Genomic DNA, 19382 nt, shown 5'->3' with positions numbered 1-19382 from the left:
CTGGCTATAGGATGGTGATTGATTTTAGGAAGTTGAATAAGGCCACTAGGAAAGATCATTACCCTCTACCTTTTATCGACCAAATGCTAGAAGGACTATCCAAACACACACACTTCTGCTTTCTAGACGGTTATTCTGGTTTCTCCCAAATACCAGTTGCACAATCTGATCAGGAGAAAACCACTTTCACCTGCCCTTTCGGTACTTATGCCTATAGACGTATGCCTTTTGGCTTGTGTAATGCACCTGCCACCTTTCAAAGATGTATGATGGCTATATTCTATGACTTTTGTGAAAAGATTGTTGAGGTTTTCATGGATGACTTCTCCGTTTACGGGTCTTCCTTTGACGATTGACTCAACAACCTTGATCGAGTCTTACAGAGATGTAAATACACCAATCTTGTCTTGAATTGGGAGAAGTGTCACTTTATGGTTAATGAAGGCATCATCTTAGGACAAAATTTCTGAAAGAGGTATTGAAGTCGATAAAACTAAGGTTGATGCAATCGAGAAAATGCCATACCCCAGAGATATCAAAGGGATAAGAAGTTTCCTTGGTCATGCTGGTTTCTATAGAACATTCACTAAAGTCTTCTCTAAGATTTCTAGGCCTCTTACCAATCTCTTGCAAAAGAATATTCCTTTTGTCTTTGACGATGATTGTGAGGAAGCCTTCGAAATACTTAAGAGGGCTTTGATAACTGCACCTATTGTTCAACCACCTGATTGGAACTTACCTTTTGAGATCATCTATGACGCTAGTGATTATGTTGTTGGTGTTGTTCTAGGGCAAAGAGTTGATAAGAAGTTGAATGTTATTCACTACGCTAGTAAAACTCTAAACAGTGCCCAAAGAAACTATGCCACTACGGAGAAGGAATTTTTAGCAGTCGTGTTTGTATGTGAAAAGTTCAGGTCTTACATAGTTGATTCTAAAGTCACTATTCACACTGATCATGCTGTTAAGTACCTCATGGATAAGAAGGACGCTAAACCTAGACTTATCAGATGGGTTCTCTTGCTACAAGAATTTGATTTGCACGTTGTCGACAGGAAGGGTGCTGATAACCCAGTAGCAGATAACTTGTCTAGGTTGGAGAACGTTCTTGATGACCCACAACCTATTGATGATAGATTTCCCGATGAGAAATTTAATGTCATCAATGCTTCATGTAGTGCACCGTGGTATGTTGGTTATGCAAACTATATCGTCGCCAAATATATACCACCTAGTTTAACGTACCAGCAAAAGAAGAAATTCTTCTTTGACTTGAGACACTACTTTTGGGATGATCCTCACCTATATAGGAAGGAGTAGATAGTTGTATTAGACGTTGTGTACCTGAACATGAACAGGGACAGATCCTACAGAAGTGTCACTCCGAGGCCTACGGGGGACACCATGCGGGAGATAGAACTGCACACAAGGTATTGCAGTCAGGTTTCTATTGGCCCACTCTCTTCAAGGATGCCCGTAAGTTTGTCTTGTCTTGTGACGAATGTCAAAGAATAGGTAATATTAGCAAACGTCAGGAAATGCCTATGAACTGTTAACTTGTCATTGAACCATTTGATGTCTGGGGCTTTCATTATATGGGACCTTTTCCAAAATCCAATGGGTATACGCACATCTTAGTTGCTGTTGATTACGTCACTAAGTGGGTAGAAACTATCCCCACTAGTAGTGCTGATCACAACACCTCTATCAAGATGCTGAAAGAAGTTATCTTCCCTAGATTTGGAGTCCCTAGATATCTAATGACCGACGGTGGTTCACACTTCATTCATGGTGCTTTCCGTAAAACACTTGCTAAGTACGATGTCAACCATAGAATTGTGTCTCCCTACCACCCTCAGTCCAGTGGTCAAGTAGAGCTAAGTAATAGAGAGATTAAACTGATTCTGCAAAAGACTGTCAACAGGTCTAGAAAGAATTGGTCTAAGAAGCTCGATGATGCACTGTGGGCTTACAGAACTGCCTATAAGAATCACATGGGCATGTTCCGTACAAAATGGTGTATGGGAAAGCATGTCATTTACCTATTGAGCTAGAGCATAAAGCTTATTGGGCAATCAAAGAGCTCAACTTTGATTTCAAACTTGCCGGTGAGAAGAGGTTATTTGACATTAGCTCGCTTGATGAGTGGAGAACTCAGGCATATGAGAATGCCAAGCTTTTCAAAGAGAAGGTTAAGAGGTGGCATGATAAGAGGATACAAAAGCGTGAGTTCAATGTAGGTGATTATGTATTTCTATATAACTCTCATTTAAGATTCTTTGCAGGCAAGCTTCTCTCTAAATGGGAAGGTCCCTATGTTGTTGAGGAAGTATATCGTTCCGGTGCTATCAAGATCAACAACACGGAAGGTAATTGTCCGAGAGTGGTAAATGGGCAGAGAATCAAGCATTATATCTCAGGTACTCCCATAAACGTTGAAAGCAATATCATCAATACCATAACTCTGGAAGAATACCTAAGGGATATTTATCAGCCTGTTTCAGACTCCGAAAACAAATAGGTATGTGATTCGGTAAGAAAACAGAGTCCAAAACTTTCCCAATAGGAAATTTTCTCCGTTTTGGAATATTTGCAAAAATACAACAATTGGAAGTAGTCCGGAACGTGCGTGAGGAGGCGACAAGCCTGCACGGTGCGGGCCCACCCCCTGCCGCGCTGTGAGGGCTTGTGGCCACCTCGTGCGCCTCCCGGACTCCGTTTTCATGCAGGGTACTCCTTCTGGTCTGGAAAAAATCATTATATATACTTCCGTTTGGTCTGACCCCTGCATCACGCAGATTTCCTCTATTTTTCGTTTCGACCCTGTTTTCTGCCGCATAGCTAGGTCAAGATGTCTTCTCAGGATTCAGAGGGGGAGAGCTATGTGGTTGATTACCTTGCTAACCCCAAGGTCTATGGGGACTTGGAACCATATGGTTGGACCACTGATGAGGAAGAGGACTATGATCCCAAGGGGAAGGAACAAACGAGTTCCGTTGAAGAGGAGGCTCCTCTACCTCAACCTGGACGCACTCATGTGGAGTTCAAGAAGTCGAGCCTCCCCGACTCAAGGAAGAAGCCTAAGAACTTGTTTATCCCTTCTCGTTTCTTGCAGCAGAGTAAGCAGGAACTTTGTCAAAGGGTGCTGAAGCTTGAGGAGGAAAATGATGATCTGAGAGAGCGGAATTTTATGCTCAAGTGGAAATTAGACAAGCTCAATACCTCTGCAACAACTCCTCCACCACCATCAAAGGAAGACAACTGAGCATTGGTATGGGAAATCCCCTTGGCTTGTGCCAAGCTTGTGGGAGTTACCCCGGTATCGTATCACCATCACATCTTTTTTCCTTTACCTTTGTTTTCATTTTCCTTTTTAGTTTTCTTTTTCTCTAGTAGTTTAAAAGTCTTAGTGTTTTAGTCTTGAGTTTTTCTTTGTGTCACCCCCGATGTATTCTTGCCGTGAGCCTTATAATAAAGAGTGTCATAGTTGAAGGGCTTTGCTTCTTGCCATGATCAAAAGAGTGAGAATAGAACAAAAGCATGAAAGATCATGTAATGATCTTATGGGAAGTGATGGCTTCACATATAAAAAGAATGAGGATTGAAACTTGTTGAGGGTAGGCAAACGTAGACCTTGGTCATTGTTGCAATTAATAGGAAGCGATAAGGAAGGAGAGGTTCACATATAAATATATCATCTCTGACAGCATCTATGATTGTGAACACTCACAAAACTATTGCATGCCTAGAGTAGATGTTGGACAAGGAAGACAACGTAATGAATTGTGTTTGCTTGGCTCTGAACAATGTTATATGATTAGACATCCCTTAGCATGTGACGATTGCTTCCACCTCATATTAGCCAAAACCTCCCGCACCAAGTAGAGATACTACTTGTGCATCCATAAACCTTCAAACCGGTTTTTCCATGAGTGTCCACCATACCTACCTATGGATTGAATAAGATCCCTCAAGTAAGTTATCATCGGTGCAAGCAATAAAAATTGCTCTCTAATATGTATGATCTATTAGTGTGTGGAAAATAAGCTTTATACGAACCTGTGATGAGGAAGACATAAAAGCGACAGACTGCATAATAAAGTTCTTTATCACAGGAGGCAATATAAAGTGACGTTCCTCCGCACTAAGAGGACACGCATCCAAACCTCAAAAGCGCATGACAACCTCTGCTTCCCTCTGCAAAGGGCCTATCTTGTACCTTTACTTTTTGCCCTTGAAAGAGTCATGGTGATCTTCACCAATTCCTTATTTTGCCTTTGTCTTGGCTACCGTCACATGCTTGGGAAAGATCTATATTCATATGTCAACTTGGAGGTAGGCATCCATGAATTATTACTGTTGACATTACCCTTGAGGTAAGCAGTTGGGAGGCAAAACTATAAGCCCCTATCTTTCTCTGTGTTCAGCTGAAACTTTGATATCATGAGTACCACGTGAGTTGTAGCAATTGTAGAGAACGAAAGAATGATTGAGTATGTGGATTTGCTTTACAAGCTCTTACTTGACTCTTTCTGATGTTGTGATAAATTGCAATTGCTTCAATGACTAAAGGCTATCGGTTGTTACTTCTCGGTAAGGTTCTTGATCCATGCTTTACTTTGTGAAGGAATTATCACTTTAGCATGAGAGATTATATGTTGGTATTGCTGTTCTGATCATGATCATGATGCATGCATGTTCGTATCTTGTTTTGTCGACACCTCTCTCCCTAAACATGTGGACATATTTATTGAGCTCGGCTTTCGCTTGAGGACAAGCGAGGTCTAAGCTTGGGGGAGTTGATACGTCCATTTTGCATCATGTTTTCATGTTGATATTTATCGCTTCTTTGGATGTTATTTCACTTCACGGTACTATTCTTATGCCTTTTCTCTCTTATTTTGCAAGGTTTACATGAAGAGGGAGAATACTGGCAACTGGAATTCTGGCCTGAAAGTGGAGCAAAGTTGAGATACCTATTCTGCGCAACTCCAAACGCTGTGAAAATCAACGGAGATTTTTTCCCAATATATAAAAAATACTGGGCCGAAGAAGTGTCGGAGGGGCACGAGGGGGTGCCCACAAGCCTGCACGGTGCGGCCACCCCCCAGGCCACGCCATGGGGGCTTGTGGGCAGCCCACTGGCCCACTGGCCCCCCCTCTTTTGCTATATGGAGGGTTTCGTCCAAGAAAAAATGATAAGGGAGCTTTTTCGTTGTTTCGCCACCGCCACGAGGTGGAACATGAGCAGAACCAATCTAGAGCTCCGGCAGGACGATCTTGTCGGGGAAACTTCCCTCCCAAAGGGGGAAATCATCGCCATCGTCATCACCAACACTCCTCTCATCGGAGGGGACTCGTCACCATCAGCATGTTCATCAGCACCATCTCATCTCCAAACCCTAGTTCATCTCTTGTAACCAATCTCCGTCTCACGACTCCGATTGGTACTTGTAAGGTTGCTAGTAGTGTTGATTACTCTTTGTAGTTGATGCTAGTTGGATTACTTGGTGGAAGAGTTTATGTTCAGATCCTTGATGCTACTCATTACACCTCTGATCATGATTATGATTATGCTTTGTGAGTAGTTACTTTTGTTCCTGAGGACATGGGATCAATCATGCTAATAATGGTCATGTGAATTTGGTATTCGTTCGGTATTTTGATATGTTGTATGTTGTTTTTCCTCTAGTGGTGTTATGTGAACGTCGACTACATAACACTTCACCATTATTTGGGCCAAGAGGAAGGCATTGGGAAGTAGTAAGTAAATGATGGTTTGCTAGAGTGACAGAAGCTTAAACCCTAATTTACGCGTTACTTCGTAAGGGGTTGATTTGGCTCCACTAGTTTAATGCTATGGTTAGACTTTGTCTTAATTCTTCTTTCATAGTTGTGGATGCTTGTGAGAGGAGTTAATCATAAGTGGGTTGCTTGTCCAAGTAAGGGCAGTACCCAAGCGCCGGTCCACCCACATATCAAACTATCAAAGTAACGAACGCGAATCATATGAACATGATGAAAGTAGCATGACAGAAATTCCCGTGTGTCCTCGGGAGCATTTTTCCTCCTATAAGACTTTGTCCAGGCTTGTCCCTTTCTACAAAAGGGATTGGGCCACTTTGCTGCACCGTTGCTACTTTTTTACTTGTTGCTTGCTATGAATCATCTCACCACACAATCACTTGTCACCGATAATTTCAGTGCTTGCAGATATTTCCTTGCTGAAAACCACTTGTCAGATCCTTCTGCTCCTCGTTGGGTTCGACACTCTTACTTATCGAAAGGACTATGATTGATCCCCTATACTTGTGGGTCATCAGACCGCACGTCAAGTTCCAACCCAATCATAGAAATTTTTATACACACTTTTAGAAACAAGATTTAAACGTTGTCGTGGGCGCGTGCGAGTGTGGTCAGGCTGAGAACGGGCAACGACGAATGCGGAGAGAACCAGCAACTAATAACGGATGCAACTTTGAAAACTGGCGGCAATGGGATGCCGATGCAATGCGGATGATGCGCATGATGCGATGATGATGCGACATATAAAAATAATCACACGACGAAAAGGGAATAAAAGGGGAATCTTCTGGAGCGTCGGTCTCGAGCTGTCACACAATATGACCTAAGCGGCAGTGCCACAAGAAAGTGGCGTTATCATTGTTAACTCTACATCTTTTGGTCTCATTGTTATGGATGTGAGTATCATCACAATCGAGATTTAATATGAACAAACCCCTTAAATTGGGTGCATGACCATAAAAGATATTACTCATATAAATAGAACAACCATTATTCTCACACTTAAATGAGTAACTGTTTCACAGTAAACAAGATCCAGATATAATGTCCATGCTTAACGCATGCACTAAATAACAATTATTTAAGTTCGTACTAATCTCGGTGGTAAATTAAGTGAGACCGTGCTGACGGCGATCGCATCAACCTTGGAACCATTTCCCACACACATCGCCACTTCATCCTTCACCAGCCTTCACTTATTCCGCAGTTCCTGCTTCGAGTTGCAAATGTGAGCAACAGAACCGGTATCAAATACCCAAGCACTACTACGAGAGTTGGTGAGGTACACATCAATAACATGTATATCATATATACCTCGTTTGGCGTTGATCGCCTTCTTATCGACCAGATACTCGGGGCAGTTGCGCTTCCACTGACCAGTCCCCTTGCAATAATAGCACTCAGTTTACGGCTTAGGCCCTGCCTTGGATTTCTTCGTCGGAGGGGCAACAATTTTGCCACTCTTATTGGAGTTACCCTTCTTGCCTTTGCCGTTCTTCTTGAAACTAGTGGTCTTATTGACCATCAACACTTGATGTTCTTTCCGGATTTCTGACTCAGCGACTTTCAGCATCGCAAATAACTCGCCGGGTGACTTATTCATCCCTTGCATGTTATAGTTCAAAACAAAGCTCTTATAGCTTGGTGCCAGTGATTGAAGAATTCTGTCAGTGATAGCTTGTTGCGGGAGATTGATCTCCAGCTCAGCTAGACGGTTTGAGTACCCAGACATTTTGAGCACATGTTCACTGACAGACGAATTCTCCTCCATTTTGCAAGCATAGAATTTATCAGAGGTCTCATACCTCTCGATCCGGGCATTCTTCTGAAAGATAAACTTCAACTCCTGGAACATCTCATATGCTCCATGACGTTCAAAGCATCGTTGAAGTTTTGGTTCTAAGCCATACAAAACTGCACATTGAACTAGTGAGTAGTCATCCTTACGAGCTTGCCAGGCGTCCAAAACATCTTGTTCAGCCGTAGCGGGTGGTTCATCTCCTACCGCTGCATCAAGGACATAATTCTTTTGCCCAGCTTGAAGGATAAGCCTCAGATTTCGAGCCCGGTCTACAAAGTTGCTAGCATCATCTTTTAGCTTAGCTTTCTCTAGGAACGTATTGAAATTCAGGGTTGCTACTGCGCGAGCCATCGATCTACAACATAAAATTTTGCAAAGATTACTAAGACTATGTTCAAGACAATTGAGTTTAGCTAATCATATTACTTATAAACTCCCACTCAAATAGACATCCGTCTAGTTATTCGAGTGTCGCATGATCCAAATTCACTAAGTCAAGTCTGATCATCACGTGAGTTGAGTATAGTTTCAGTGGTGAACATCTCCATGTTGATCATATCTACTATATGACTCATGCTCGACCTTTCGGTCTCTTGTGTTCTGAGGCCATGTTTGTACATGCTAGGCTCGTCAAGTTTAAACCGAGTGTTCCACGTGTGCAACTGTTTTGCACCCGTTGTATGTGAACGTTGAGTCTATCACACCCGATCATCACGTGGTGTCTCGAAACGACGAACTGTCGCAACGGTGCACACTCGGGGAGAACACAATTTTATCTTGAAATTTTAGTGAGGGATCACCTTATAATGCTACCATCGTTCTAAGCAAAATAAGGTGCATAAAAGGATTAACATCACATGCAATTCATAAGTGACATGATATGGCCATGATCTTATGCTTCTTGATCTCCATCACCAAAGCACCGGCATGATCTTCATCGTCACCAGCCCCACACCATGATCTCCATCATCATGATCTCCATCATTGTGCCCCCATCGAGGTTGTCGTGCTATCTATGCTATCACTACTAAAGCTACTACCTAGCAATATAGTAATCGCATCTGCAAGCACAAGCATTAGTTTAAAGACAACCCTATGGCTCCTGTCGGTTGTCGTAGCATCGACGTGCAAGTCGATATTTAACTATTACAACATGATCATTTCGTACATCCAATATATCACATCATGTCTTTGGCCATATCAGATCACAAGCATACCCTACAAAAACAAGTTAGACGTCCTCTAATTTGTTGTCGCATGTTTTACGTGGCTGTTATGGGTATCTAGTATGATTGCATCTTACTTACGCAAAGCCACAACGGTGATGTGCAAATTGCTATTTAACCTTCTCCAAGGACCGCCTCGGTCAAATCCAATTCAACTAAAGTTGAAGAAACAGACACCCGCCAGTCATCTTTATGCAACAAGTTGCATGTTAGTCGATGAAACCGGTCTCTCGTAAGCGTACGAGTAAGGTTGGTCCGGGCCTATTCAATCCAACAATACCGCTGAATCGTGAAAAGACTAAGGAGGGCATCAAATCGAACATCAACGCCCACAAAAACTTTTGTGTTCTACTCGAGATTTCATCTACGCATGAACCTAGCTCATGATGCCATTGTTGGGGAATGTTGCATGGGAAACAAAAAAATTCCTACGCACATGAAGACCTATCATGGTGATGATCATCTACGAGAGGGAGATCGGATCTACATACCATTTTAGATTGCTAAACGGGAAGAGTTAAGAAACCCGGTTGATGTAGTGGAATGTCTTCGCGATCCAAATCGCCGCCATCCCACGATCCGTCCTGATCTAGCACCGAACGGACAGCACATCCGCGTTCAGCACATGTACAACTCGATGAAGATCTCCGCTGTGACAGCCCGATGTCGACGTTCCAGAAGATTGCCCCTTCTTTCCGTTTTCGTCGTGTGGGTATTTTCATTTGTCGCATCATCATCGCATCATGCGTATCATCAGCATTGCATCGGCATCCCGTTGCCGCCCGTTTCCAAAACTTGCATCCGTTGTTAGTTGCCGGTTCGCGTCATTGTCCGTTCTGAGCCCGACCGCACACGCACGCGCCCGCGGCATCGTCAAAACCCTGTGTTTAAAAGTGTGTTGAAAATTTCTCTGATCGAGGTGAAACTTGGCATGCGGTCGTGATTAGTTATAGCTAGGCCACCTGTCGAATTTCGTCGCGATCGGAGTCCGTCTTGTACCCGAACGGTCGACCGTAGCGGCACCGTATTCGGTCTATCGTCCGACGTTTTCCGGTATTTTTAAATCTCGTTGCCGGGCTGCCCGTTTTCCCTCTCATCTCCGCCTAGCCCCTGTGCACAGTGCACCGACCCTACACGCAACCTAGTCCGAAAACCTCCCGGAACCCGAAACACACGGTCGTGACCGTGGGGTCCGGATCAACCCCGTTTTACCGCAAACCGTCATTGGTATGTCCATTGGACCCTAATCTATTTTAGCGTGACCGTTCGATTATGATCGGAGGGTCCTAAGGTAGTTTATTCTTGTAAGTGCATCTAGTGCCCCTTAGTGATTTTGGTGGTTTGGAGACTTATAGGTTAAGTATCTAATGTGTTTGTGAGTGTACACAGGATCTATAAGTCATTGAGGAGTTTGAGATATTTGAAGAATATCGACCCCTAAAAATATATGTCTTCAGTTGAAGAAATTGGTCTGAAGCTGAAGAAACGAATCGCGAGGAATCTGCGATGAAATTGATATTCCTCATGAAGATACTGATATTGAGAAGACCGGTGGTTCCTGAAGAAAATCATTCTGAAGAAATTGAAGCGTGAAGATTTACGTTTTCTGTTTTACTTTCTTCGCATTTGATGAATAGGAACACCGTACTGTTAAAGGGGGTCAAAGTAACACTATGGAATGGATTTCCTCATGATGCTCAACACAAGCCTAATCCTACCAAAAGCCTCAAGTGAGGAATATGAGTGACATGAGGACTCTCACAGTTGAGGGTCCCAACCGTTTCGATAACCACGCCAAGTCACTCGTCTTATCCACTCCAACGGTCATATTATTTAAGGGCATTAGTGTCAAATCATGTCGGGATGCTCCCAGGCTATAAATAGCCACCCCCCACAACCACTAGCTGGTTGGCTGCTCCGTTAGAAACTGACACTTGTCATAAGAGCAACCCAAATTCCTCAGAGCTTTCGAGAGAAATTCATCAGTGAGGAAATATCCCATACACCGAAACCACAAACCAAACCTAGTGATTGAGCATCACTGAAGAAGTTGTTCCTGTGTGGGACTGAAGCCTTTTACCTTTGAGGATTGTGCATCCTCCAGACGGTTAGGCGTCATGGTCTAGAGCAATCCAGCAGTCAATTGTGGATCACCGGGTGACCAAGTTTGTGAGGGTTTGGAAGTATGCCCTGAAGACTTACCACGAGTGTTGGGCGAGGACTGTGTGTCCTTAGCTCAAGGAGAATACGGTAAGGACTGGGTGTCCTTTGGTGTCAATACCAAGCCGCTCCAAACCAGATGTACAACTGTCACAGCAGTTGGAACTGGGTCATCAACGACTCTCTTCTCTGAGAATCGGATTCTAATTCCTCAACTCTTTACTTTCTCTATATTATGTGTTGATGACTTTCACTGTGAATGTTTGAAGAATTTGTTGAAGATTTTCTCTGAATTTCCTCAACCCCAAATTCTTCACAATAGTTAATCATCATCTGTACTCTGCGTGCCTGCTTACTGTGCAATCTGTTTTCACATTCTTCACTCTGTAATACTGCTGTTGTGAACGTTTGCACGTCTGATCCTTTATTGTTTCCGCTGTAAGTTAGTCATCAGTGAGGAATTTCTTCAAAAGGAATTTCCTCAGTGATGAAATTCTAAATATCTCCTATTCACCCCCCTCTAGTCGATATAACGCACTTTCAATTGGTATCAGAGCAAGGTACTCCCTTGTTCTGTGTGATTTTGGTTTAACCACCTGGAGTTTTAGTTATGTCGACTGCAGGCATGTTTAAGGTGACTGCAGCATGTCCTACCTACGAAGGAAAGAACTTTCCCTTCTGGAAGAACAAAATGCAAATGCATTTACAAGCTATTGATAATGATCTCTGGTATATTGTGGAAAATGGAGTCCCCATCATCTCTGCCAGTGTCACTGCGGCTGATGTGAAGAAATTCAAGCAACTTGATTCTCAAGCGAAGAACATCATCTGTGGTCATCTGAGCCCTGGCCAGTTTGGAAGAGTAAGTGCCTTGGGCTCTGCAACACTGATCTGGGAGAGACTGTGCAAGGTAAATGAAGGAGTATCAACCCAACGTGACTCTCGTGTTGATATTCTTCGCAATCTCTTCAATCGCTTCAAGAGACATGACAATGAAAGCTGCCAAGACACCTTTGATCGCCTCACTGACATATCAAATGAACTGCAAGTACTGGGAGCTCGAGACATCACTGATCACGAAGTTGTGAAGAAACTGCTGAGATCTTTGGATTCTTCATTTGATGCTTTAGTTCTGATGATTCAAGAAAGACCAGATTACAAGATGCTTGATCCAGCTGATATACTAGAAAGGCTAAATACTCATGAATTCCAGCTAGAAGAAAAGAGAGATCTATATGGACCAAGCTATTCCAGACCACGTGCACTGAAGGCTAGAGCAATATCCTCATCTGAAGACGAAGACACAGACGACAACATTTGTGATCCTGAAGAATTTGGACACGAGCTTGCAATGCTTGTGAGGAAATTCCAGAGATTTACACGACGAGGCCAATTCGGTAAATCTTCAAGAAGAGACATGAGGAAATCAGAATCTGCATCTGAGGACTACAAGAAACGAACCTGTCACAAGTGCAAGAAATCAGGTCATTACATTGCTGATTGTCCCCGTTGGGGAAAGGAATCAAAGAAGAAGAAATACAAGGATGACAGTTCTGATGACTCGAAGAAGAAGAAGAAATCTTCAAAATCCTCATCTTCAAAGCCCTCATCGTACAAGAAGACCAGTTTCAGAAAGGCTCGGGCACTTATTGGCAAGGAAATGGACTCCGAGGCAGAATCAGAGAAATGTGATGAAGAAGAGGGTTCTGATGAAGACTCAGAATCAGGACAGGCTAGTCTTGCACTAGCAACCACTTTCGTCAGCAAGTCAATCTTCAATCTTGAAGCAAATGATTGCACCATTCATACTGATGACTATGCTGATGACATCGCTCCAACCTATTGCTTCATGGCAAAAGGTTCAAAGGTATCAAATAATGCCTCCTCCTCTGATTCAAGTGACTGTGAACCTAATGATTATAAGAAACCCAGTTATAGTAAACTTGCTATTATTGCCACTAAACAACAAACTGCTCTGGAAAAGCTTCAGAAACTGCTAGACAAAAGTGATGATCTGTTGAATGATGAAATTGTTGGAATTATGCCCTAGAGGCAATAATAAATATAGTTATTATTATAATTCCTGTATCAAGATAATCGTTTATTATCCATGCTATAATTGTATTGAATGAAGACTCATTTACATGTGTGGATACATAGACAAAACACCGTCCCTAGCAAGCCTCTAGTTGGCTAGCCAGTTGATCAAAGATAGTCAGTGTCTTCTGATTATGAACAAAGTGTTGTTGCTTGATAACTGGATCACGTCATTAGGAGAATCACGTGATGGACTAGACCCAAACTAATAGACGTAGCATGTTGATCGTGTCATTTTGTTGCTACTGTTTTCTGCGTGTCAAGTATTTGTTCCTATGACCATGAGATCATATAACTCACTGACACCGGAGGAATGCTTTGTGTGTATCAAACGTCGCAACGTAACTGGGTGACTATAAAGATGCTCTACAGGTATCTCCGAAGGTGTTAGTTGAGTTAGTATGGATCAAGACTGGGATTTGTCACTCCGTGTGACGGAGAGGTATCTCGGGGCCCACTCGGTAATACAACATCACACACAAGCCTTGCAAGCAATGTGACTTAGTGTAAGTTGCGGGATCTTGTATTATGGAACGAGTAAAGAGACTTGCCGGTAAACGAGATTGAAATAGGTATGCGAATACTGACGATCGAATCTCGGGCAAGTAACATACCGAAGGACAAAGGGAATGACATACGGGATTATATGAATCCTTGGCACTGAGGTTCAAACGATAAGATCTTCGTAGAATATGTAGGATCCAATATGGGCATCCATGTCCCGCTATTGGATATTGACCGAGGAGTCTCTCGGGTCATGTCTACATAGTTCTCAAACCCGCAGGGTCTGCACACTTAAGGTTCGACGTTGTTTTATGCGTATTTGAGGTATATGGTTGGTTACCGAATGTTGTTCGGAGTCCCAGATGAGATCACGGACGTCACGAGGGTTTCCGGAATGGTCCGGAAACAAAGATTGATATATAGGATGACCTCATTTCATTATCGAAAGGTTTTCGGAGTTACCGGGAATGTACCGGGAATGACGAATGGGTTCCGGGAGTTCACCGGGGGGGCAACCCACCCCGGGGAAGCCCATAGGCCTTGAGGGTGTCACACCAGCCCTTAGTGGGCTGGTGGGACAGCCCAAAAGGGCCCTATGCGCCTAGGAAAGAAAATCAAAGAGAAAAGAAAAAAAAGAGGAGGTGGGAAAAGAAGGAAGGAATCCCACCCACCAAACCAAGTCCAACTCGGTTTGGGGGGGAGCCTTCCCCCTTGGACTCGGCCGACCCCCTTGGGGCTCCTTGAGCCCCAAGGCAAGGTCCCCTCCCTCCCACCTATATATACGGAGGTTTTAGGGCTGATTTGAGACGACTTTTCCACGGCAGCCCGACCACATACCTCCACGGTTTTTCCTCTAGATCGCGTTTCTGCGGAGCTCGGGCGGAGACCTGCTGAGACAAGGTCATCACCAACCTCCGGAGCGCCGTCACGCTGCCGGAGAACTCTTCTACCTCTCCATCTCTCTTGCTGGATCAAGAAGGCCGAGATCATCGTCGAGCTGTACGTGTGCTGAACGCGGAGGTGCCGTCCGTTCGGTACTAGATCATGGGACTGATCGCGGGATTGTTCACGGGGCGGATCGAGGGACGTGAGGACGTTCCACTACATCAACCGCGTTCACTAACGCTTCTGCTGTACGATCTACAAGGGTACGTAGATCACTCATCCCCTCTCGTAGATGGACATCACCATGATCGCGTAGGAAAATTTTTGTTTCCCATGTGACGTTCCCCAACAGTGGCATCATGAGCTAGGTTCATGCGTAGATGTCTTATCGAGTAGAACACAAAAGTTTTTGTGGGCGGTGATGTGCGTTTTGCTGCCCTCCTTAGTCTTTTCTTGATTCCGCGGTATTGTTGGATTGAAGCGGCTTGGACCGACATTACTCGTACGCTTACGAGAGACTGGTTTCGTCGTTACGAGTAACCCCGTTGCTCAAAGATGACTGGCAAGTGTCGGTTTCTCCAACTTTAGTTGAATCGGATTTGACCGAGGAGGTCCTTGGATGAGGTTAAATAGCAACTCATATATCTCCGTTGTGGTGTTTGCGTAAGTAAGATGCGATCCTACTAGATACCCATGGTCCCCACGTAAAACATGCAACAACAAAATTAGAGGACGTCTAACTTGTTTTTGCAGGGTATGCTTGTGATGTGATATGGCCAACAATGTGATGTGATATATTGGATGTATGAGATGATCATGTTGTAATAGTAAATATCGACTTGCACGTCGATGGTACGGCAACCGGCAGGAGCCATAGGGTTGTCTTTATACTAACGTTTGTGCTTGCAGATGCGTTTACTATTTTGCTAGGATGTAGCTTTAGTAGTAATAACATGAGTAGCACGACAACCCCGATGGCAACACGTTGATGGAGATCATGGTGTGGCGCCGGTGACAAGAAGATCGTGCCGGTGCTTTGGTGATGGAGATCAAGAAGCACGTGATGATGGCCATATCATGTCACTTATGAATTGCATGTGATGTTAATCCTTTTATGCACCTTATTTTGCTTAGAACGACGGTAGCATTATGAGGTGATCTCTCACTAAAATTTCAAGACGAAATTGTGTTCTCCTCGACTGTCCACCGTTGCTACAGTTCGTCGTTTCGAGACACCATGTGATGATCGGGTGTGATAGACTCAACGTTCACATACAACGGGTGCAAAACAGTTGCGCACGCGGAACACTCGGGTTAAGCTTGACGAGCCTAGCATGTGCAGACATGGCCTCGGAACACATGAGACCTAAAGGTCGATCATGAATCATATAGATGATACGATTAGCATAGGGATGCTTACCACTGAAACTATACTCAACTCACGTGATGATCGGACTTGAGCTAGTGTAAGTGGATCATGAACCACTCAAATGACTAGAGAGATGTACTTTTTGAGTGGGAGTTTAGCGAATAATTTGATTAAGTTAAACTCTAATTATCTTGAACATAGTCTAAGTCCACTTTCAATATATTTGTGTTGTAGATCATGGCTCACGCTACAGTCATCCTGAATTTTAATACGTTCCTAGAGAAAGCTAAGTTGAAAGATGATGGAAGCAACTTTGTAGACTGGGCTCGTAATCTTAAGCTAATCTTACAAGCTGGGAAGAAGGATTATGTCCTTGATGCTGCGCTAGGAGATGAACCACCCGCTACGGCTGATCAGGATGTTAAGAACGCTTGGTTAGCACGTAAGGAGGACTACTCAATAGTTCAATGTGCAGTCTTGTATGGCTTAGAACCGGGACTTCAACGTCGCTTTGAGCGTCATGGAGCATTTGAGATGTTCCAGGAGTTGAAGTTTATCTTTCATAAGAACGCCCGGATCGAGAGGTATGAGACCTCCGATAAATTCTATGCTTGCAAGATGGAGGAAAACTCGTCTGTCAGTGAACATGTGCTCAAAATGTCTGGGTACTCAAACCGTCTAGCTCAGCTGGGGATTGAACTCCCGCAAGAGGCTATCACTGACAGAATCCTTCAATCACTGCCGCCAAGCTATAAAGGCTTTGTGTTGAACTACAACATGCAAGGGATGAACAAGTCTCCCGGCAAGTTGTTTGCGATGCTGAAAGTCGCAGAGTCTGAACTCCGTAAAGAGCATCAAGTGTTGATGGTGAATAAGACCACTAGTTTCAAGAGAAACGGCAAAGGCAAGAAGGGTAATTCGAGGAAGAGCGGCAAGCCTGTTGCCAATCCGACGAAGAAACCCAAAGCTGGACCTAAGCCTGAAACGGAGTGTTATTATTGCAAGGGTATGGGTCACTGGAAGCGCAATTGCCCCAAGTATCTGGCAGATAAGAAGGCGGCCAAAGAAAAATCAGGTATATTTGATATACATGTTATTGATGTGTACTTAACCGGCTCTCGTAGTAGTTCCTGGGTATTCGATACCGGTTCTGTTGCTCATATTTGCAACTCGAAACAGGAACTACGGAATAGACGAAGGCTGGCGAAAGATGAAGTGACGATGCGCGTAGGAAATGGTTCCAAGGTTGATGCAATCGCCATCGGCACAGTTTCACTTCAGTTACCATCAGGATTAATGATGAACTTAAATCATTGTTATTTAGTGCTTGCGTTGAGCATGAACATTATATCTGGATCTTGTTTATTGCGAGACGGTTACTCTTTTAAGTCAGAGAATAATGGTTGTTCTATTTCTATGAGTAACATCTTTTATGGTCATGCACCTAATGTGAGAGGATTGTTCATATTGAATCTTGATAGCGATACGCATATACATAACATTGAGACCAAAAGAGTTAGAGTTAACAATGATAGCGCCATATTTTTGTGGCACTGCCGCTTAGGTCATATTGATGTAAAGCGCATGAAGAAACTCCATGCTGATGGACTTTTGGAGTCACTTGACTTTGATTCACTTGACACGTGCGAACCATGCCTCATGGGCAAGATGACTAAGACTCCGTTCTCCGGAACAATGGAGCGTGCAAGTGACTTGTTGGAAATCATACATACCGATGTATGTGGTCCGATGAGCGTGGAGGCACGCGGCGGATATCGTTATTTTCTCACCTTCACTGACGATTTGAGTAGATATGGTTATGTCTACTTGATGAAACACAAGTCTGAAACATTTGAAAAGTTCAAGCAATTTCAGAGTGAAGTGGAAAATCATCATAACAAGAAGATCAAGTTCCTACGGTCTGATCGTGGGGGTGAATATCTGAGTTTCGAGTTTGCTACTCACTTAAGACAATGTGGAATTGTTTCACAGTTAACACCGCCTGGAACACCACAGCGTAATGGTGTGTCCGAACGTCGTAATCATACTCTATTAGAGATGGTGCGATCTATGATGTCTCTTACTGATTTGTCGTTATCGTTTTGGGGTTATGCATTAGAAACAGCTGCATTCACTTTAAATAGGGCACCATCAAAATCCGTTGAGACGACACCATACGAAATGTGGTATGGCAAAAGGCCAAAGTTGTCGTTTCTTAAAGTTTGGGGATGTGATGCTTATGTCAAAAAGCTTCAGCCTGAAAAGCTGGAACCCAAAGCGGAAAAGTGCGTCTTCATAGGTTACCCAAAAGAGACAGTTGGGTACACCTTCTATCTCAAATCCGAGGGCAAAGTGTTTGTTGCTAAAAACGGAGCTTTTCTCGAGAAGGAGTTTCTCTCGAGAGAATTGAGTGGGAGGAAGATAGAACTTGACGAGGTTGTCGAACCTCTCATCCCTCTGGATGGTGGCGCAGGGCAAGGGGAAACCTCTATCGTTGCGACGCCGGTTGAGGAGGAAGTTGATGATGATGATCATGAAACTCCAATTCAAGTTTCTGTCGAACCACGCAAGTCGACGAGACCACGTGCTGCTCCAGAGTGGTACGGTAATCCCGTCTTATCAATCATGTTGTTAGACAACAATGAACCTGCAAATTATGAAGAAGCAATGGTGGGCCCAGATTCCAACAAATGGCTAGAAGCCATGAAGTCCGAGATAGGATCCATGTATGAGAACAAAGTGTGGACTTTGGAGGTACTACCTGAGGGCCGCAAGGCTATTCAGAACAAATGGATCTTTAAGAGGAAGACGGACGCTGACGGCAATGTGACCGTTTATAAAGCTCGACTTGTGGCAAAGGGTTTTTCACAAGTTCAAGGAGTTGACTACGATGAGACATTCTCACCCGTAGCGATGCTTAAGTCCGTCAGAATCATGTTAGCAATAGCTGCATTTTTCGATTATGAAATCTGGCAGATGGATGTCAAAACGGCGTTCCTTAACGGTTTCCTTAAGGAAGAGTTGTATATGATACAACCCGAAGGTTTTGTCGATCCTAAGAATGCTAACAAGGTGTGCAAGCTCCAGCGATCCATTTATGGACTGGTGCAAGCATCTCGGAGTTGGAACAAACGCTTTGATGAGGTGATCAAAGCATTTGGGTTTATACAAGTGGTTGGAGAATCTTGTATTTACAAGAAAGTGAGTGGGAGCTCTGTGGTGTTTCTAATATTATATGTGGATGACATATTGCTGATTGGAAACAACGTGGAGTTTTTAGAGAGCATAAAGGATTACTTGAATAAGAGTTTCTCTATGAAGGACCTAGGAGAAGCTGCTTACATTCTAGGCATTAAGATCTATAGGGATAGATCAAAACGCCTGATAGGACTTTCACAAAGCACATACCTTGATAAAGTTTTGAAGAGGTTCAAAATGGAACAGTCCAAGAAAGGGTTCTTGCCAGTTTTACAAGGTACGAGATTGAGTAAGACCCAGTGCCCAGCAACTGATGAAGATAGAGAGCATATGCACT

The sequence above is a fragment of the Hordeum vulgare genome, chromosome 3H, assembly GCF_904849725.1.
Source record: "Hordeum vulgare subsp. vulgare chromosome 3H, MorexV3_pseudomolecules_assembly, whole genome shotgun sequence".
NCBI lineage: Eukaryota > Viridiplantae > Streptophyta > Magnoliopsida > Poales > Poaceae > Hordeum > Hordeum vulgare.
The sequence above is the reverse complement of the archived record's forward strand: the minus strand, read 5'-3'. Positions refer to the sequence as shown.